Raw genomic sequence first — 20,084 nt, forward strand, 5'->3', positions numbered from 1 at the left:
ATCAATGTGCTTCCAGATACATCTGACTGATTGTATCTGCAAAATCCCAACTGTTATCTAATTGTATTAATTTTTTTGGATCAATAACTGTAGAATTTAATATACTGATCGTAAGATAGGCCTATGTAGCTTTGATTGTATTGTGTGTTATTGTATTGGAGTGCTTGAGAAAATTGCTGGGTAAAGAGCTTTTTTACTGTAACACATTTGGTGTGTGTGTACTGTAAGTGTGAGGAAATGAACATAGGTGTGGGAGTACTGCATAAGTCTGTTGCAGTTTCCAGATGAACACATACAATATAGGTCACATTTACATGAAGAAACTAATTTCTTCTTGGCAGGAGTTATTTCAGTGTAAAGAAGAGATAGGCCTATGGATAGTTACATGAAACCAGAAAGTTCTAGACTTTTATTTGTATTCTTATTCTTTAAATTATAAATAGGGTTGTCAATTTAACACATTAAGTGATTAAATTATTATTTTAAAAAAAGTTATTTGACCATACGCTAGCATTCAAAAGTCAATAAGATTACTTAATGTCTTTGAAAGAAGTCTCTTATACTCACCAATGCTGCATTTATTTGATCGAAATATAGTTGAAAAAATAGCAATATTGTGAAATATTATTAAGATTTTAAATAACTGTTCTTATGCCCCTATTATGCTTTTTCGAATATTACCTTTCATGCAGTGTGTAAAGCTGCCTGTGAATGTAAATAGTTTGCAAAGTTGTAAAGTCGAAAGTGCACTATGAATTGTCTCCCAAAAGAAAGAATCGATTCTGAACCTTCCAAACGAGTCGTCAGGAATTCCAGTCTCACTTCAGTGACCTGCATGTAACGCAGTAACACATTCACATAATACCCACCTATGGTCTTCGTTGGCTACTACTCAAACACGCTTATTTCACTTCCAAAGGATAAGGATGTGAAGAATCCATGGTTAAATTCATTTTTACAACGATACCACATAATCTCGGCGAGTTCAATGCGGGATTCGCAAAACGTTTGTCAATGAAAAATTGGTCAGCAGTACCCAGTTTATTTGGACCAACTTGCTTCTCAGAATCACAACCTGTAAGTTTGATTAATAACTGATTTTTTTAAATTTTCTATCGAGTGATCAAAATACGTAGGTTTGTGTGTTATTTAATGGTGTGTAAACCCATGGTATTACTCTCTTACTGAATCAGCTGTTGGCTCACTATTACCTACAACTGAATTGATTAATGCAGATTGTCTGTCGTACTTATTACTTATTTTAAATTGATTCCTGTGATGACAAAGATGAGTCTTCAGTGTCACATGATCCTCCCGAAATCTTACCCCAAACTTTGGAACATTTTGTACGTAAATTTCTTAAAAAGGAATTTTACTAATTTCAGGTGAGCGACAGTTCAAGAAACCACTTTTTTTTTTAACGTTTTTACAAACTTACATTTTACGTTTTAAAATAGTTTTCCTTTTGAGAGCTTTTCTTATCAAATATTAATATATGTGAATAATTGTCATTCGATGTACTAATTAGCTTATTATGTCATTAAACTTTTCAACGAATTTGTGCAGTTTGCTTGTTGGTAATAAACATTTAAACTGTTATCCATTGTATTTTATGTTGTTGGGTATCACAAAACGGAATATAATACGAAAAAGTAGGTACTCTTACAGCGGTTTGCAACGATTCTCCTTTCCCCCACAATGCATTGCATTACGTCACGTTGGGGAGAGAATTTACCAAAGCCCGCATTGAGAGCGACTAGAGACGAGTGGTAGACGAGAGTATTCAGATAGCGCAGATTATAGATAAATAGATAAATACATAGATATAGATAGATAGACTAGATATAGATAGACAGACAGATAGATATAGATAGGCTAGTATAGAGAGAGATGGGCAGACAGCCAGATTGCATAACGTTAACGTTAGCATAGATAGCTAGCAGCTAGATAGATAAATAGATAGAAATATATAGTAGGTAGATTGACATCTGGTCGCGGGGTGAGCTCCTCGACCAGCGACCAAAACGCACTCACTTCCCCACAGCAAAAGCTTTCCAACGCAGTTTCCATGGGACGGCACCGCCCACACAAGCACCTGCCAAACACAGCGACAGACACGCGGCGGCTACGTTTGCAACAACATTTTCACCGGAGGACGAGATAAACGCTTAGAAACGCCCATATAGCTAGCATGATGCCTTCTATTTCTAGATGACAAAGACAAAGTTTACCAGTACTACGACACTATGACAAAGGTTACCGGTACTTATCTGAACTAACGTCATGATCACTGCCACTATATAAAGAAAACGTTGATTTTTCACTCGGTGCTATTCAATGACAGTAAAAAAAAATAAATATATATATATATATGTATATGTGTGTCGTTATTGTGCACTGCTGCTCGTAGACTAGCTCCAGTGCTCATTGCTGCGTTGCTAAATGATAGCAACTCACCAGGACACTTCACCAACTCTCCACTCATTCTCCATAGTTCTAATACAGGCTGAGGCTACCTTTCCTCCACTTCTCCCCAACGTGACGTCATCACCGAATTGCGTAAAAAAACCCTGTTAATACCAAAAACATAAAAAACTGGTCTTTAAGACCATTTTTGAGACATTTTAAAAATGATATACATATCTTGAGTGATTTATGTACCCATTAATCGACAGTGGTGGTTAACCTGCAACATGGGCTTTAAGTTGACATCCCTAACTGTTATGTGACCATAGCATAAAGAATGCAGAGACCAGATCAGCTGGATGAAAGAAATGAAAGAAAACTGGCATTATAAATGTCAAGGGAAATAACACAACAGCTCTTATATCTCTTTAGGGCGAGTTCTTTCTGTTCTTAGAAAGAAAGCAAGAAAGAAAGTGAGACCCAGTTATGTAACAGTTGTCTTTTGTTAAGAAGTAAATCTCTGAATATAATCGACTGATTGTAGAAACATACAGTGCAACAGAACTTTGGAAATAAAGTCTTGTCACAATCAGGGAACCAGCCATATTTCATGGAGAGATGAAAACAGCACTGGCAGTTGGGACGTGTTAAACATTTGAAGAATACAGAATATCTGCTCTGGCGTTCTTCCAATCTGCAGTATCATTTATTGGGCCATAAATACAGTGAGAATGTGTGTGTTAATGTATGTGAGTCAACAGGAGACTGTGTGATCTATGGTTACTAATAGGCAGTAAATAGGCAGTGACTCTTACGTGAGAGTTCTCTCCCCATGCTGCCACTTGCCTTGATTTAATTATCGAGAAACTCATCGCTTAAAATATGCTTTGGTGTCTGAGGTCTCCCGCCCCACACTTCCACTTTTCTCCAGTGTTTACCTGTAAATAAATAACCTGTGCGCAGAAACGCATGCATACAAATACAACGTTATCGATCTGCAAGCAAATGATGATGTTGTAGAGAGGAACAATCACTCTTGTTGTCAGTCAACACCTCCATCCTCTTCCTACCATTTCTGATCTTAAATAAAGGCATGATCTGTCTAATCTTGTCAGCGCTGAGATCCTGTCTATATAAATCTTACTGCTACATGTGAAAAGCACATTCATTTTTTTTTTTTTACTCTGCACCTGAGCTTAAAGGAAAGCATTAAGTTTGACTCACCGTGGTCAGATGGGTTTTATTATTAAGAGAAATGTCAATAACGTGCCAGTAGTGCAAACATAATGAAAGGTTTCCTCTCTCTGGAAATCACTTGACTTTTACATGGTCTGTTATGTATTTGATGCTTCGTTCATAAGACCTAAGGTATCATATATAATCACTGAAAGCATGCATTCAGCTTGATGATGGTTGCTGCTAACAGTTAAATAGTTTACTGACGTTTCTGTGTGTGAATCACTTTAGCCCTTCAAAATATATGGCCTTTGTATATTTACAACAAAGTCCATAGTCCACTAATTATGCTTAAATAATCTGAATCTGAGCAATGGTTAATCAGGGCAAATGCACAGAAACACAGCAAAAGCCTGTTTTCTTTGGAGGATGGGAAGATTCCTGTGGAAACTCAAAATAGTTTGTTCATGACAAAAATGTCCCTCCTTCATTTGTTTTGTGTACTCAGTTCAACTCAACTGAAAGTGTACTCGATACAATTGTATATACCACCATAGACAAATAGGGATGGACAAATACCCAGTAAGTAGAAATGGCCAAATTGTACACCCAGCCCATGGGTAAAAAATGCATTTTTAAGCTGCTCACAGTCTATTGACAATGGCATGTGGATGAAATATACACACTAAGCAGAGAAAACCAGAATCCTAATTCATGGAAATGTAATGGAAATTCTTTATTAAGTTAAGAAGATTAAGAGCAGAAGAAGAAGAAGAAAAAGAAACAGAACATAGCAATACATTTAATGACGCCACTGCTCTGCATGTAGGGACAATAAAACAACACTTCACAATAAGGTTTTGTGCATTAACATCAGTTAACTCAATACCTAACACAAAATAATCATTTTACTCTATAAGTTTAAGTCTGTAAGTCTTTCTGAGAATATGATGTATGATAAGATACTGAATAAAGACATACTATGTAGAAAATATTACACACACACAAAACATTTTTTACAAGCTGCAATAATCATTACTGTCCACCTTTCTACCAATATTCTCAAATAAAAACCAGAAAAAAAAGAGAAAAGATGACAAAGTAATGTACTTTGTTTTTCAGTAAGGTGTTTTAGGTACACAAGAGAGACAAATTGCTTCATCTTGTGAATACTGTGCACTTGACAGTGCTCCTTAAATTGAATTAACTTGTTCTCCAGCTAAAAACGAATGGAGAATATTTGCATTCACAAAATGTGACTACTAGAGCCGTCATTCAAAATGCACTGACTACCCAAAGCTCAGCTTTTGTCAAATGTTGGCTGGAACACAATTATATATGCATTGTGTTCTCCTTAAAACTTTCCTGTGGCTCAAACAGTAGAGTGTCGGTGCTTGCAACACCAAGGTCATGGGTTCAATTCCCAGGGAAAGCAACAACTGATAAGAACGTAAAATGTGTATCTTGAAATGCAATGTAAGTGGCTTTGGATAAAAGTGTCTGCCAAATGTATTCATGTAAATGTAAAACAACCTGTATTGAGTGCATTCAAATGGAAAGTTGTTTATTGCTTATTATACTTTATAGAGAACTAAAATGAGTGTAATCCTGGGTCCTTTTGCACTAGTTTTGGTGGTGTATACACACATTTTATAGCTTGGCACAAAGCAATGCATGTGACCTCTTCATACCTCAGTATTTATTGCATTTGTTTGCATAATTCTGTGCTTAACGTCCTCTGAATGGGCAATGAGAGACTTGCTCCAGATATTACTTCATCTACATGTAACATTTTATAGTATTGTAGAGACTAACCGTTGAAATTTAGAGCATCAAAGCATTAATTTACAACAGGATGCCTTATTGACGTCACATTCAAAAAAGCCACAATTTTGGTGCTGCAGTGTTATATTATAATGTATTTTTTTATTAGCTAGTGATGTATTCAACTGGGTTTAAACACAGTTAAATCTGATCCATATATCATGCTCTGTGTAGCAAGCTTTCTGCTTCCTTTCTGTGTCCGCTTTTGCTTGAGCTTGCCCTGTCAAATGTAGTCAATATTACAACATTTACAAAAAAAAGTCAACTCTTGCAGTCACACAGTCATTCATCAATTGTGACTATTATGTATTTAATCAAGAATGAACGCATAAACACAGAGAAAAGCCACTAAAACAGAAATGACTGCACTGAATTTGATCACAAAGTACCCACCCAGCATTCAACGGTCCTGTCTACACCTTCAAGCATGTGTCCTGAATTTTGATGTTGCCCATATAAAAGAACAAAGCTTCTGTGATCAGAATGCATTTAAACCCAACTGCTCTGCCATACACGCTCATGGTGACAAACCTTTCAAACCAATGTTTGCTAGTGCACAAGAGACTGCCTATGCCTTTTTCAGAATTGTATAGAGAATGACTGACAAATCTGACAACAGAAAGACAGACAGATTTTTTTTTGTGAGGGGGGTTATCAATTTTTCCATAAAGTGTAACTATTGGTCACCCTTTACATCTGTCTGTGGGTTTTGCAAATATTTGACCAATGAAACAAATTAAAAAGAGCTTGTGACTAAACCTCCATTGGCTCCTCAAACTGTCGGTCAAACTTCATAACTCCTCTACTATATTAGGCCTACTAATGGTTAGCTTTCTCCAAGTATTACAGATCGCCTTGAATTCTGTGACTTGGATATTGTGATAGTTGCATCACTGTGCAACATTAATAGAAAGACAGAGACACCGAAAATAAGAAAAAGTGATGAGAAAAAAGTCCTTGGGTGAATCTGCGTGTGTGTCTGCAACCAATTTTGGCACCTGAAAGAGCTACTGATTATTTTGCAATTACTTCTCACCTTGAGCCAAAGAATGTTCTGCGTCACAAGGGATCTATCCTTCTCTGCCGTCCAATCACCCTTTTTTGTCCTCTCTGCTTTTGCCTGCAGTGTCTGTTTACGAGTTCACGCCTGCTCCTCCTGCCTGTCCTCAAAAGCTCTCTGCCAATTAAAGCAGGCTTCCATATCCAGTTATATATTACACAAACTTGAATATGCTTGATAAAACTGCATCTGATATAGTAAGGAAAGAGTGGGAGAGGTAAGAAACATAATTTAAAATGATCTCTTGAAAGTTTTGTTGAGGGGGAGGGGGGTATAAATGAATAAATGCTAAATTTATTTGCAATATGAATTAAGTGTTTCATCAGCTTGCAGGGAATAAAGAAAACATGACAGGGAGAAACATGATACTAACAAGATTTTAAGTCAACAGCTTTTAGGGCCTAAACAAAACCAACTCCAATGACAGAGATGTAACAATCTGCCGCAGGCATATAGAAACAGAACATTGAGAGAGACAGTACACTAGTGTTTTATAAATAACTGCTCCCATTCCTGCCATATATACTTCTTATTAATTCTGATGCACTCTATCAGTGAAAACTCATAAGTGGGTTTTGGTTTGTTCCAAACTAAAGCAGAACTGAGACCGTCTCATGAACTGGTCTGAGATTGAGTTTGCGATTTTCTTATAACTTGCATTGTAAACTAAAAAGTGCACCAGGTTCATTTTAATTTCCTCTTCACATAATGCCAAATATTTTTAGCCATTATTGTGAAAAGGTAATGATGACACAGATGAAAAGATGAGACACTTATTTTTATGAAGACGACCGAATGAGAAGCATATTAAAAGATATTTTAATGTACACACAGACTCTCAAATGTGCTCTTTTAGTGTTCTGCGCAAATTAGGCTTTGCAATGCCACATGAAAGAAATATACCATTGTATTTTATGTGTGAATTTATTCTATAGCCACTTTATGATTAATTTAATTTATAGCTAATTTTTTACCTTGCTAAAATTTGCCTCTTAACGTTTTCATATCAAAATGCATTGCTTGAATGTGTGCATCAAAAAGTCTCTCCTTTAAGCTATATAAAAAAAATAAGCATTATGTACTAAATTGGAGGTCAATTAAATAACCCCGGGACAAGTCATGGGATTTAAAGGTAGAGAACTTAAATGTGGGGTTTATTGAAAGGTTGGTGAGTTACAGAAATACTGGTGGGTGAACAAGTTAATGATGAACCAAGGAACTTAAGTTTGGCAGTCTTTGTTTTGCAGTGTATCACAGGTGTAACAGTTGAGTGAAATAAAGAAGCAGGCTGGGAAGAGGATCCACTTGCAGCTTTCTTCAATCCACAAGAGGAACAAACATGGGGTAACCAGAATAAACCATGAAACACAGGACAAGAACATGTTACAGCGAATACACAACAACTGACCAAGAACAAGTGCAACACACGGGCTATCTTTATATCAGGGTAAACATGCTTCACAAGTCAACAAGACATACCTGGGGAGACTAATCAAGGGAGAACACATGAACAGTTGGACTACAAACAGACTACAAAGCATGGCACAAGAAACAGGAAACACTTCAACATAAAAGTCCAGGAATCCACACAGGGAATATGTAACAACAGGGGAGAAACAATAGAGAACTGTATCTGTGATACAGTAGTGGTTTATTAAAGGTATATTAAAAACATTCTATAAGTAAGGGATAGTGTATATCCAGCCGGTTATCACAGAATAAACCTTGACAGGGTGATCAGGACTTGGATCAGCTGGTCTTGCATCAGCCTGAAGGGGTTTATTCTGCGATAACAACCAGCTGGATGTACATTATCGCGCTCATATTGGCTACTTAAATAATTAGACATGAAATATTGACTTGAGTTGAAATAAATTATTAGGTCTATAAACGCAAAGCGCACCTGCCCTTTTGCCCCTTGGTGCCCAAAGTGTCCTTTTGTCAAGGCAAAATTTCCTCTCCTTTTTTTGTAATTAAAGGCCCTTTTGTGGATGCCTGCCCAATCTAACTATTAGTAAAATTAATGAATAATAATTTAGCCGTAAATAAAATGACCCACATGATGACCTTTCACCTGATGAACTCAACCGGGACGATTCCTCACGCTGCACGCGCATTTTTTAAATTCGCGCGGCTACGCGCACTACCAGAGGATATCTTCAACTCTGCACGGCCCTGGTCAACAGAATGTTCAAAAGGGACCATCAAAATAAAGTGTTATCAATATAACTATAATATAATATGATATAATATAATATAATATAATATAATATAATATAATATAATATAATATAATATAATATAATATAATATAATGCAGACTCTGAGATGGGCTCCAGCATCCGTGTGACCCTACATAGAACAAGCAGTTTGAAGAATGGATGGATAATGTAATATAATATAATATAATAATATAAATGAGTATGAAAACATCTAAAAAGAAAGAAAAATGAATGCAATAGTTATGGATTGTACCTTTCAGGCTTTACATTTATGACTACACGGCTTGTAAATATCCTCAGTAAGATCAATGAAAGAAAGATCATGTATTGTGAAGAATGAGATCAGGCCTGGATCTAGTATTCCACAGAGAGCCATATCAAACAATGGATGTTGTTGCTGGCTCTGCACCATCTCAAGATTTCAGTAAAGATGGCTACCCAGTAGGGAGCAGCAGCTATATGTGAGGCCTCAGATTAATTCTAATGATTGGTGCGGGTGAATAATGCATGACAATGGGAGCCCTGCAGTCTCTGCCAGGCTCATGGTAAGCTGGTTAATTGTGTTGATATGGCACTCCCACATAAACATGCACACTGCATCATGTACTCTTTAAAACAGATTTCCATCCTTTCCACGCTTGGGTTTCAATCCCACTCTGTCTTTCTGCTCTGCCAGGTTGAATGATCATAGATCAGATTGCACAACCTCGCTCAAAGCTTTTCTGAGTATATTACTTTCATTCTTTTTGTGACTTCTTCTCTGGGCTGTCCAAAGGCATGTCCATTAAAAGAGTATTGGTGACAGGTTTTAGTGGTGAGGTTCATTTAACACTGGAGGATTTTAAATCATGCCACAGAGTTTATGCACTCTCAGTTCCAGCCATTAGACAACTTTTTTTCCATTTCCTTTTCGCCCTCATTTCTCATCTGTCCTCACTGCGTCTGGTCCACTCTTCCCTGAGGTTTTCCAAACGTTATGATCCATTTCCTCCCAGTCCTTCTCCATAGTGTCATTGGCTCTCACAGACCACCCTAAGGGCTAGTTAGGCTGAGAGACATTTTGATAGACAGCCTTACAGATCGTTGTTAGAACAGAGCTTCTTGTCTCAGTGGAACATTTGGGCGAAATTCAGAAATTAAAAATTGGATGCCTTTCTATTCATGATTCTGAATTGAATTGACAGGAAGTGGAAATTATTAAATTACAATTCAGAGAAATTCAACAGGTAAATGTATCAAGTAATTTATTTAATTCACTACTGTTCCAACATTTGGGGTCAGCATTTTTTTGTTTTTAAGAAATGTATACTTTTATTTAGCAAGGGCACATTAAATTGATCTAAAGTGCCAGTAAAGACATTTATAATATTGCAAAAAATTTCTATCTCAAACAAATACTGTTCTTTTGAACTTTATATTCATCAAAGAATCCTGAAAAAAAGTCACGTTTCCACAAAAATATGAAGCAGCACAACTGTTTTCAACATTGATCAGCATATTAGAATGAATTCTGAAGGATCATGTGACACTGAAGACTGGAGTAATGATGCTGAAAATTCAGATTTGCCATCAACACTGTAAAAATAAAAGGTGCCTGGAGGAACCTTTTGGGGTTCTTCACTTTGCCACACCGGCGGAACCGTCTGTAGATCCTCTAGGCACCCTTTAAAAAGGGGCGGTTCTCTAAGGCAATGTTTCCCAACCCTGCTCCTGGAGGCACACCAACAGTACACATTTTGGATGTCTCCCTTATCTGACCCATTTATTTTTGTTCTTGGAGTCTACTAACGAGCTGATGAGTTGATTCAGGTGTGACTGATTAGGAAGAGGGTTGGGAAACACTGCTCTAGAGCAGTGTTTCCCAACCCTCTTCCTGGAGGCACACCAACACTACACATTTTCCAACTCTTCCTAATCAATCACACCTGAATCAACTCATCAGCTCGTTACTAGACTCCAAGACCAAAAATATATGGGTCAGATAAGGGAGACATCCAAAATGTGTACTGTTGGTGTGCCTCCAGGAGCAGGGTTGGGAAACACTGCTCTAAGGAACCACACAGGTTTCCTGAGGAACTCTTATATAAGGCACTGATACCCCTTTTCCACCAAGGCAGAACTGGTGCTGGTTCGGAGCCAGAGCCTAGTTTCAAATCGGTTCTTTGTTTTTCCACCGCCAAAGCACCAGCTCCGAACCAGTAAAACTGGTTCTTAAGTAGCACCAAATCATTGCAGGGTCTAGAACGGAGCCAAGAAAGAACCGCTTGCGTCAGAGGCTGGGGGCGGGGTTACCGTGGCCAACAAGACTGAAGAGAAACTTGTGACCGCCATTTTTAAATAGCAGCTAGTCGAGCTAATAGCAGCTCGATTATAATATCCGTCTATGTATAAGTTACGGCGAGCCGCACGAACGCGTTGGATTCGCCGTGTTTGGATGCCTATTTATTTTCGCAAACCCATGAGCATTCATAGTAACGCAACGTCTATTATTGTTGATGCCTTGTTCGAGATGCATCGGAGCAGCGTGGACCGATCAGAGCTGCGGGAGTGTTTGGAGATCATACGACTCCTTGTGCTTTTTGATCGCTTTCGCAGTGCTTTGATTTCATGTGCTGATCGTTCTGCGAGAAGCCGATGCATCTCGAACAAGTCTGGTGTAGTGATGGGCGGATCGATCCTGAAGTATCGATACTTCGATACTGACGTGGTATTGAAAAGGATCGATCCTCACTTAAAAATATCGATCCAAATGTGTTTTTTTACCAGTCATTTTTTAATTAATTTAGCACGCAATTCAGTGCGTAAAATAAGCTTCTAAGTGGAAAAATAAGCGAATGTTAGAGGACAATTGTGTAGGATAGAACTTTTTCTCCTAGTCATCTGGATACAAGACGAAACCAATCAATCACAGAGAGCGTTTGATGCTGGTGCTTCGCTGAGCTCACAGGCCCAGTGCGTTTGGGAAAGCCTTGCTTAGATGACAGAGAAACAATCAGGAGTTATTTTGCAATAAACAAACCAAAAGTGTACATAACGTTTCAAAATGTTGACGTCAGTAAGATTTTCTTAATGAAATTAATATTTTTATTCAACAAGGATCGATGCATTAAATTGATCAAAAGTGACAGTCAAGGGTTTTACACTGTTAAAAACAAATCTACTTCATATACTGTTCTTTCAACTTTGTTCCTCAAATAATTCTGCATAAAATGTATCATGGTTTCCACAAAAATATGAAACTGTTTTCAACATTGATAATAAGAAGAAATGTTTCCTGAACAGCAAATCAGCATATTCAAATGAAATAACATCATGACTGGAGTAATGATGCCGAAAATTCAGCTTTGATCACATGAATAAATTACAGTTTACTATGGCATAGAAAACAGATAGCCTATGTTAAATTGTAATATTACAGTTTTTACTGTATTTTTGATCAAATAAATGCCGAAGAGAATTAAAAATCTAACAGACCCCAAACTTTTGAACAGTAGGCTAGTACTAGTAGGCTAGTAGTAGGCTAGTACTATAATTAGGGTAGTTTTGTAAAAGTCACTGACTAATTACAGGCGAGTTGAGAGCACAAATCACAAAATATTTAGGCCTAGTAGTCATGAAAATTTATTCAGATTTAGCATATTAATGATGCATTCACCTCATAAATCATGACACACTGCTCTAGCACAGCAAAGTGCATACAAGTTCAAGTACATGCTTTTAAAATGAAAAAGTATCGGTATCGGTATTGGTATCGGCGATACTGGCCCTGTATTTACTCGGTATCGGATCGATACCAAAATTTGCAGTATCGCCCATCACTAGTCTGGTGTGTTTGTGTTTGGCGCTGCCGCACGCGCGTTGCTGGGCAACATGATACGTATGCAGTGACGTAAGATATAGCTCTGTTGTGGCTCTCTGGCCGGTGGAAACGCAAACCGGTTCGTCAGTCGAACCAACTCCGAACTGGCAATAGCTCTAGCTCTGAACCAGCACCCGGTTCTTGTTGGTGGAAAAGGGGTTGTTACTATGGTTACCACCATTAACTTCTATTATAATAAACAAACTGAACCAAATACAAAATAAGAATTGTTTATTACATATTTTAGATCCATTTTAATACATACACTTCCATGCACTTGAAAAAAAAAGCTAGTAATAGATTAATATCAATGAATACACACACACAAAAAAAATTGTATAATACATAAGTAACATGAATAATCAACCATGTGTATACAATAGGCTACACAAGAAAAGACATCTCATCAAAATGCATGGAAAACACATGTTCCATGTAATAAATCAATGTAAAAAATTACAATTTTGACTAATTAAAAATGTCCATCTTCACTTAATTTTAAAACATGTGTTTCAGTCCGCTTGTTAAGTCTGACGTCACTGTTTCCAAGTCCAAAAGCTCTATCAGATGCCAAAAACAAACAACAAACAGTGCTAATATACACTCATTGTGCTGTAATATTCCTGAAAATTAGGATCCTAACCTTTATCTCTATTCCGAAATCTCAGATGGTTAGTTAAAAATTGTTGAAGTCTGGGATGCCGTGAGACTGGAGACTGAAATGTACACTATGCCTTTTGAAAAGCTTAAATGTGTGACTTGAATCAACAGTTCCCATAAATGGTTGTTGAGTATTCTCAATATCTAGAAACAAGATAGAGAAAGTAGAAGAAGAGGTTTCGACCCGGAAACAGAATTCCTTATGTCACAACAAGCAGAAAACATTTTCCATTTTAACAGAGTTAAGGTGCAGTAAAATTATCTGTTGTTCTGTGAATGTTCACTGGTGAATTCACTCATTTCAATAAGAATCCACACGATCAGCAATTTTGTCTTTTTGCCTGTGTAATTTCACGAAATTCACAAATGTGATGCACCTTTACTCGCTGCAACATAAAATGCAATCAATTATAAAATCTTCACAAGGGACACGTGAGGTACGGTACTTAACGAGTTAGAAAAGTGAAAAGGTGCATCAGCTTCATTTTCTGTTTGTTTTTCCTCTTTTCTGGTGAATGGTCCAGGCACTTCAGTGATTTTCAGGTCTACAGGAGGATTTTTATTCTTGATCAAACTTGTATTTCAGCTTACCGAGATCCCTGCAAAGTACAAAATTTACTGTTAGTAAGGTTATTAAAGTTATTAAATAATTTCCTCAGCCTTGTGACGTTCCAAACCTGTTTGACTTTCTGTCTGTGGAACCCGAAAGCAGATCTCAGGCATAATGCAACCCGTCACCATTCAATATCACTGCATGAAACACAAGCATACATTTTTTTTGTAATTCATTCAAACTATTCTTATGTACACTTGTCTAGTTCAATTCAATGCAACAATTTATGTAAAAATGGTTAAGCCCCAAAAATGTCCCAGAAAAGATCCTAAAAATAGTCAATGAGTTCACAACTCATGTGTTATGGGTTGTGTTGTAAGTCTTCTGAAGTCATATAATAGCTTTTTCCTTTTTTTTTTGTCGAAAAAGACTAAACTTTAAGTTATAATTCAGGGTTCAAATGTCGTATATTCAAATGCATATGATTAAGGTATAGCCTATAAAAAATGCATAGCATTATTAGCTCCAAACCTGTGATATTATTTTTCTGAGTAACATCAATGAGATTTGAGAGCATGAGGGAAGATTTTCAGAGAATAACTTATTAAAAAAGTACACAGTCAAACAATACAATTTCACACAGAGAAAGTTCATAGTAATAAAGTACTTGCATGTGGTGTATAGGTAACTTACTGTAATTCAATGTTGCCTCTGAAATGTTCAGATTATTTTATAAATGTACTGGTTGTTCTGTGGAAACAAAAGAACAAAGCTGATTATTCACAACATAATATTTATTGACCAGTAAATGGCTTTAAAAAGGTATTTGAGAGAATGAGGGCACCTGTAGTAAGTAAAGTTAGGCTAAACAAAAACAGACCAAACTATATTAACCTGCTTTTGTTATTCATAACAAACGCCAATGAGACAGCAGGAATCAGCTACATTAGTTAGGCTATCTCAGCAATTTGAAGACACAGTTTTACAGAATATGTTGAATTGAATGACTAAATCAATCTAAGACAATAAGTCAATAATTTCCATTTGTTCATTAACTTACGTTAGATCAACGTAGTTAGCATCGCGGCTAAAACCTTCATACCAGATACTGTGCAATAAAAGAGTGGTAAACACTGTAAAAAAGTAGTAATGTATAATCAATTTAGTTTATATATATGTGTGTTTGAATATATAGTGAGTAGACTCTGTATTTATATTTATTTGGCGAGTTTACAAACCTTGTAACGGAGAGCCGATCAAACGGAGGAAGCTTTGATGAGAGGAGCCGTTACTTTCAAACCCGATGACGTCGATCAGCTGAGCTTTGATTGCGCGCGAGCAGCGCGAGGATCACTGAAGCGACGACAGCAGAGGAATAGCAGCAGTTTCGTGACAGAATAAAACTTTTCTCCTCCTAGTTCTTCTTCAAATAATAATAATTTATGAAGAAGTAGGTACAAATTATTATTTTATTACTATTATTTATTCAATAATAATGAATGAATTCTTATTAATATTATTATAATTTAGTGTTGTTGTTTAAGGTTTAAATTAATCAACAAAATAGGCCTATAGATACTAAATAAATGTAAGCTACCCAGGTGAAAAAGACGTAGGCTACTGTTAAATGTATTAAAAATGCATTAAAGTATATTTGTATTGTAGGCCTACTAAAAACACACTCAAGTACATTTTTAATAGTACGTCTTTTTTCACCTGGGTATGTAGGCTATACTGAATCAAACTTAAGTAGCCTATAATAATAATAATAGGATAATAATATTCTCATTCTGGCCTCACAGAACCATTGGGTTCCTCCAGATGCTGGCTTTAACATAAGAGATCTTCCAGGAACCACTTAAATGTTAAAAGATCTTCCAATAACCCTTTTATCGCATTCAAGTTCCTCTATTTTCCCCCAAAGCACTTCGAGGTCTCATGGTAATGAAAAGGTGACTCCAGAACCTCTGAACTAAATACAAAGTGCTTAAAGGATCCCATAAGTTCCAGCAAGAACCTCAAAGAATGTCAATGCTCCTCCAGTAACCCTACTATAGGAGAAAGAGCTTTGAGGCACTTAAATTACATTTTGAAGTTCCTTGAGTATCCGACAGGATATTTGAGGCTCCTTTAGTTTTTACAGTGAAAATTACATTTAAAAATATTTTAAATATATAAAACAGTTATATTCATTTGTAATATTATTTCACAATATTATTTTTTTTTCTGTATTTTAGATCACATTAATGCCCATGGTGAGCATAAAATACTTATTTCAAAAACATTAACAAATCTTACCAACCCTGAACTTTTGAACAGTAGTGATAAACATTTATATTAACGAACTACACATTTCAAACAGTTTATTTGTACGTGTCTATAAAAGCTTCCAATAAAACCTTTCAACTTTAAGATTTTTGGGTTTTCTTATTGAGGATCTTAGCAGTCAATAAATAACACTTTTTGCAATTACGTGATTTTTAATAAATGTTTTATTAATTTTAAATGTACTCCCTTAAAGGGTTAGTTCACCCAAAAATTACAATTTTGTCAGTAATTGCACCCTCATGTTGTTCCAACCCCCGTAAGACTTTCGTTCGTCTTCGGAGCACAAATTAAGATATTTTTAATTAAATCTGAGAGCTGTCTTGTAGGATTGAAAATAATCCAAGATATTTGAAATGAACCAAGACATTTGCTTTACTGTTTTCCACCCCCTTTTTCTACCAAGGGACCATTTGGAGTTCCTAAAGGCAGAGATGGGCTGATAGTGATCTAGGCCTGTAGGCCAAAATGTGTGTACTTTGGGGGTCTATGAATTGTCACACCTTTAGTACAAGGGGGAAGTTAGAATTATCTGATTGGTCAGTTTGAACATCTCACGTCTGGGTTAAAGTAACATGGTCAGGGAAAGGATAAAAGAAGATTGTAACTCTTGCTCTGTCTCTGTTTTATGCTCTGGCTCTGTTCTTTTCTGGGTCCCTTTCTTGGGGCTCTCTTCTTATTCTTGAGGCTCTCTCCCTTTGCCTCCTCTTTTCTTTGTCTCTCTCTATATCTATTTATCTTTCAGGTAACATTTTACATGCTGGATAAGATTAATGATATAAGTTATCATCATCTCATACATCTATTTTTAGGCCTACTTTATTTTGTCATTAAACCTTTTCAATTACAAATAATGTGCTAAATATTTTGATTTGGTATTGACTTTGAAGTGCTACATATTGCAATACAATATTGTCACTCTCTATAGCAACACTCTCCCACATATTAGCTATTGTAACTGTGTTTATTTCCGTCGTTGGTATAAGTAGCAGTGGGTGGAATAGACAAGAAATGTACAGTTTTCTACCATCTTGCTGACAACTTTTCTTTAGTCATTCGGCAGTCTTGCAGACTGAACCGCTGCAGGAAATCCACCCTTACAGTCTCACTCCTCCATAGGCTTCTCTGTAATTTAATCTTGCCGGCCCAGAAAGTTAGTAAAGACAATGTTTAAAATAGTCCAAGTGACTACAGTGGCTCAACCATAAGTTTATCAAGCGACGAGAATTACGACGAGAACTACCCAAACACTGGAACATTTGGAGAATTACCCCGAATATAGGCTCAACCCAGGATTTGGGTAGAAAAAAATAACCCAAGATTGAATAGTGTTGAATGTTCATTTTAATTCTACTTCGCATTTTTTTTCCAATTATTTATTTAAAAATTCAAGGCAATTAAATGAGGCAAGGTAATAAATGTTAAAATACATGCTGTTTAAAGCTTGATTTAAGACTTACATTTATAGTGCACAAAAATGACAATTCTGTCATCATAGCTCACCCTCATTTTGTTCCAAACCCCTATGACTTTGTTAAGATGTTGTCTTAAATAAGCGGAACACATATCTCCTTCCTGTTGTCTGCATACATTAATAATGTTTGATGACAATAACCAGCCAGAAACCATCTGCTACTCTTTTTCCTGACAACAGGTGCATACAGTTTTTTCCAATTGCTAACACACAATTTTTCAAACTAGGCTGGCTTTATCAAAATACTTATCACAATTCACAAAACCACACACTCAAACTGCAAAATACCTAATACTGTATATCCTGCTAAATAAAGCACTGCTACCAAAATATAGCATTATCAAAATCAAACTTTTGCACAAAATGGCACACACTTCATTCATATTACCTAATTTTTGTCTAACCAATTACACACTGTTGAGCACTCTCATCTTTAGTATGCTTTGCCATAATACTAAAATAGTTCAAATTGTAGAAAATTCTTCAGATTGTTCACATGCACAGAAATATTTGAAGATACACACACGTGCTGTTGAAACATTTTTTTTTTTTTTTTTTACCAAACAAGTCAGTGCAACATATGCACAGCAGATATATTTACATTAGACTAAACAAAAATATGCTCACAAAAAACAGTAAACTGAAAAAGATTGAAGTGTTGAAATGGCAAACATGTGACTTTATGTCAGATTGTTGTGTCTTATGCAAAGTTCCGTGTTCAGTGCATTTAAAAAGTGTTTATACTTTTGGAGACTTGAGAGTAATGTAGACGCATATCTCCAGATATTATGTCAGTGACAAATAACTTAAAATAACAAAAATCACTCCCCTAGAACGGCATTCTGGCTTCAAATATGATGATTTAGGCAACTCAAATAAGGTCAAATAATGTTTTATAGCAGAATTAATGTAAGAGCTTAGTGTATGAGCTTCACATTTTGGCATATCTCTGAATGTTGGCACCGTTTACTTCCATTGTAAATGTCTTGCTGTAACCATGACATAAGGGACAAATTCTTTTATTTGGTGATTGACGTCATGCAACAAATGTGTTTTTGAGCTTAACTTGAATTGAATATGGAACATTCTCTTAAATCTCAAAAGGCTTTGACCCACCTGCGGGGGATGTGTTGATTTGTGATGAAGCAAAAGTTCGCATCACAGGTTCTGTTTGGTCTGAAGCCATGTACATGTAAGTGTAATGAAACTTGAGGATGTAGCCTGAGAAAATCAGGGATTTCTGGGTACTTTTGAAAATTGTAAAGAAGTTAAATGAAGTTTTTAGACTGTGAAGAAAGATAAAGGAGAGAGAAATTGGGTTGAGGGGGAGGGGGGATCAGACAACCTTAAATTCTTTTCTACAGGCCTTTAAATTTTTATGTGAGTGTTTATGAGGCAGATGTTTCAGACTGTGATGCAGTGCCTTCAAAAAATAAGAAATGGAGAGGTAATTGTTGTTGTCTCCCAGCTATGTGTCTAAGGTTTGCTCACTCTCTCTCTCTCTCTCTCTCTCTCTGTATGTGTTGTGTGTCTGCGTACGTGCGTGTGCGTGTATGTGTGTCTGTGCTTGCAAGTGTGCGTGCATGCATGCGTGTGTGTGTGTGTGTGTGTGTGTGTGTGTGTGTGTGTGTGTGTGTGTGTGTGTGTGTGTGTGTGTGTGTGTTCTCACTCTTGTTCAGGTCTTGTCTGTATGAGCGACTTAGTGACCTTGGTAAATTTGAGCATCTCTTGGTGCTTCGTACAGAGAATTGAAAATGTCAGAGTCATTCTCTCTCCACCTTGATAAGCCTCTATTAAAAATTGTTCCTGGGATCACCAGCAAGCAAAAAAAAGCCAACCTACAGATGAAGGAGACTGCGCAAGTGAAGGCTCTGAGAGTGTAAGTAGCAATTTCCCCGTCAGCACTGGGTGAGAGTTATTTGATTTTGAGGCCAATAATAAAGGATTCATGTATACAGATTGAGTCGATGTTCTTGAGCTGAGCTGAAGGTTACCTGTGGAGCGTTTGTCTGATTTACACTGCTGTTTGGCAGAAGCGTTGCTCTCCCGGCCACAGTCCTGGACCCTCCCTTCCATATGTCTGGCTCTGGATGGAGAGAGAGAGAAGAATAAAGACACACAGAAAGAGAGAGTGCTTCATTAGCATTGCTCTCAGGGCCAGCAGGTGTTCTGTGCAGATGGGCCTGTGAACAGAATCTTCCACCTCCACGGCCAGCCACTCCTAACTAAATCTGTCCAGAGGACTTCTGACCTCTGACAGCATCCTGTGAGTCCCTTCCTTCATTTGAATGTAGGGGGCGTTGTGTTTGCTCTCAATGTGGGGCCCAGAATGAGCTTGAATGGGTTGATCGTCTGTGATAAATGCCATGTGGCGTGATTGACTGTTGTTGTCTTCATTTTTGCTTTTTTTTGTTGCTTTTTATTCCTGTGATGGTAAAGCTGAATTTTCAGCATCATTACTCCAGTCTTCAGTTTAACAGGATCCTTCAGAAACCATTCTATACTGATTTGCTGCTCAAGAAACA

General features: G+C 36.8%; 1 long non-coding RNA gene across 3 annotated transcripts; it reads right to left on the minus strand.

Annotated features, from left to right (window-relative positions):
- Positions 1-12,761: 12,761 nt before the first annotated feature.
- Positions 12,762-15,171, minus strand: LOC309487311. Of its 3 annotated transcripts, none has more exons than XR_014201824.1 (4): positions 14,999-15,171; positions 14,821-14,893; positions 14,454-14,510; positions 12,762-13,957 (listed from the first exon to the last, which is right to left on the minus strand). It is a non-coding gene; the product is annotated as an uncharacterized lncRNA (long non-coding RNA). The 3 variants fall into 3 exon arrangements; XR_014201825.1 differs by having other exon boundaries at positions 12,762-13,806; positions 13,885-13,957; positions 14,821-15,171; XR_014201826.1 differs by having other exon boundaries at positions 14,821-15,171.
- Positions 15,172-20,084: the final 4,913 nt, after the last annotated feature.

This window comes from Leuciscus leuciscus (assembly GCF_965113295.1).
Source record: "Leuciscus leuciscus genome assembly, chromosome: 22".
Classification (NCBI taxonomy): Eukaryota; Metazoa; Chordata; class Actinopteri; order Cypriniformes; family Leuciscidae; genus Leuciscus; species Leuciscus leuciscus.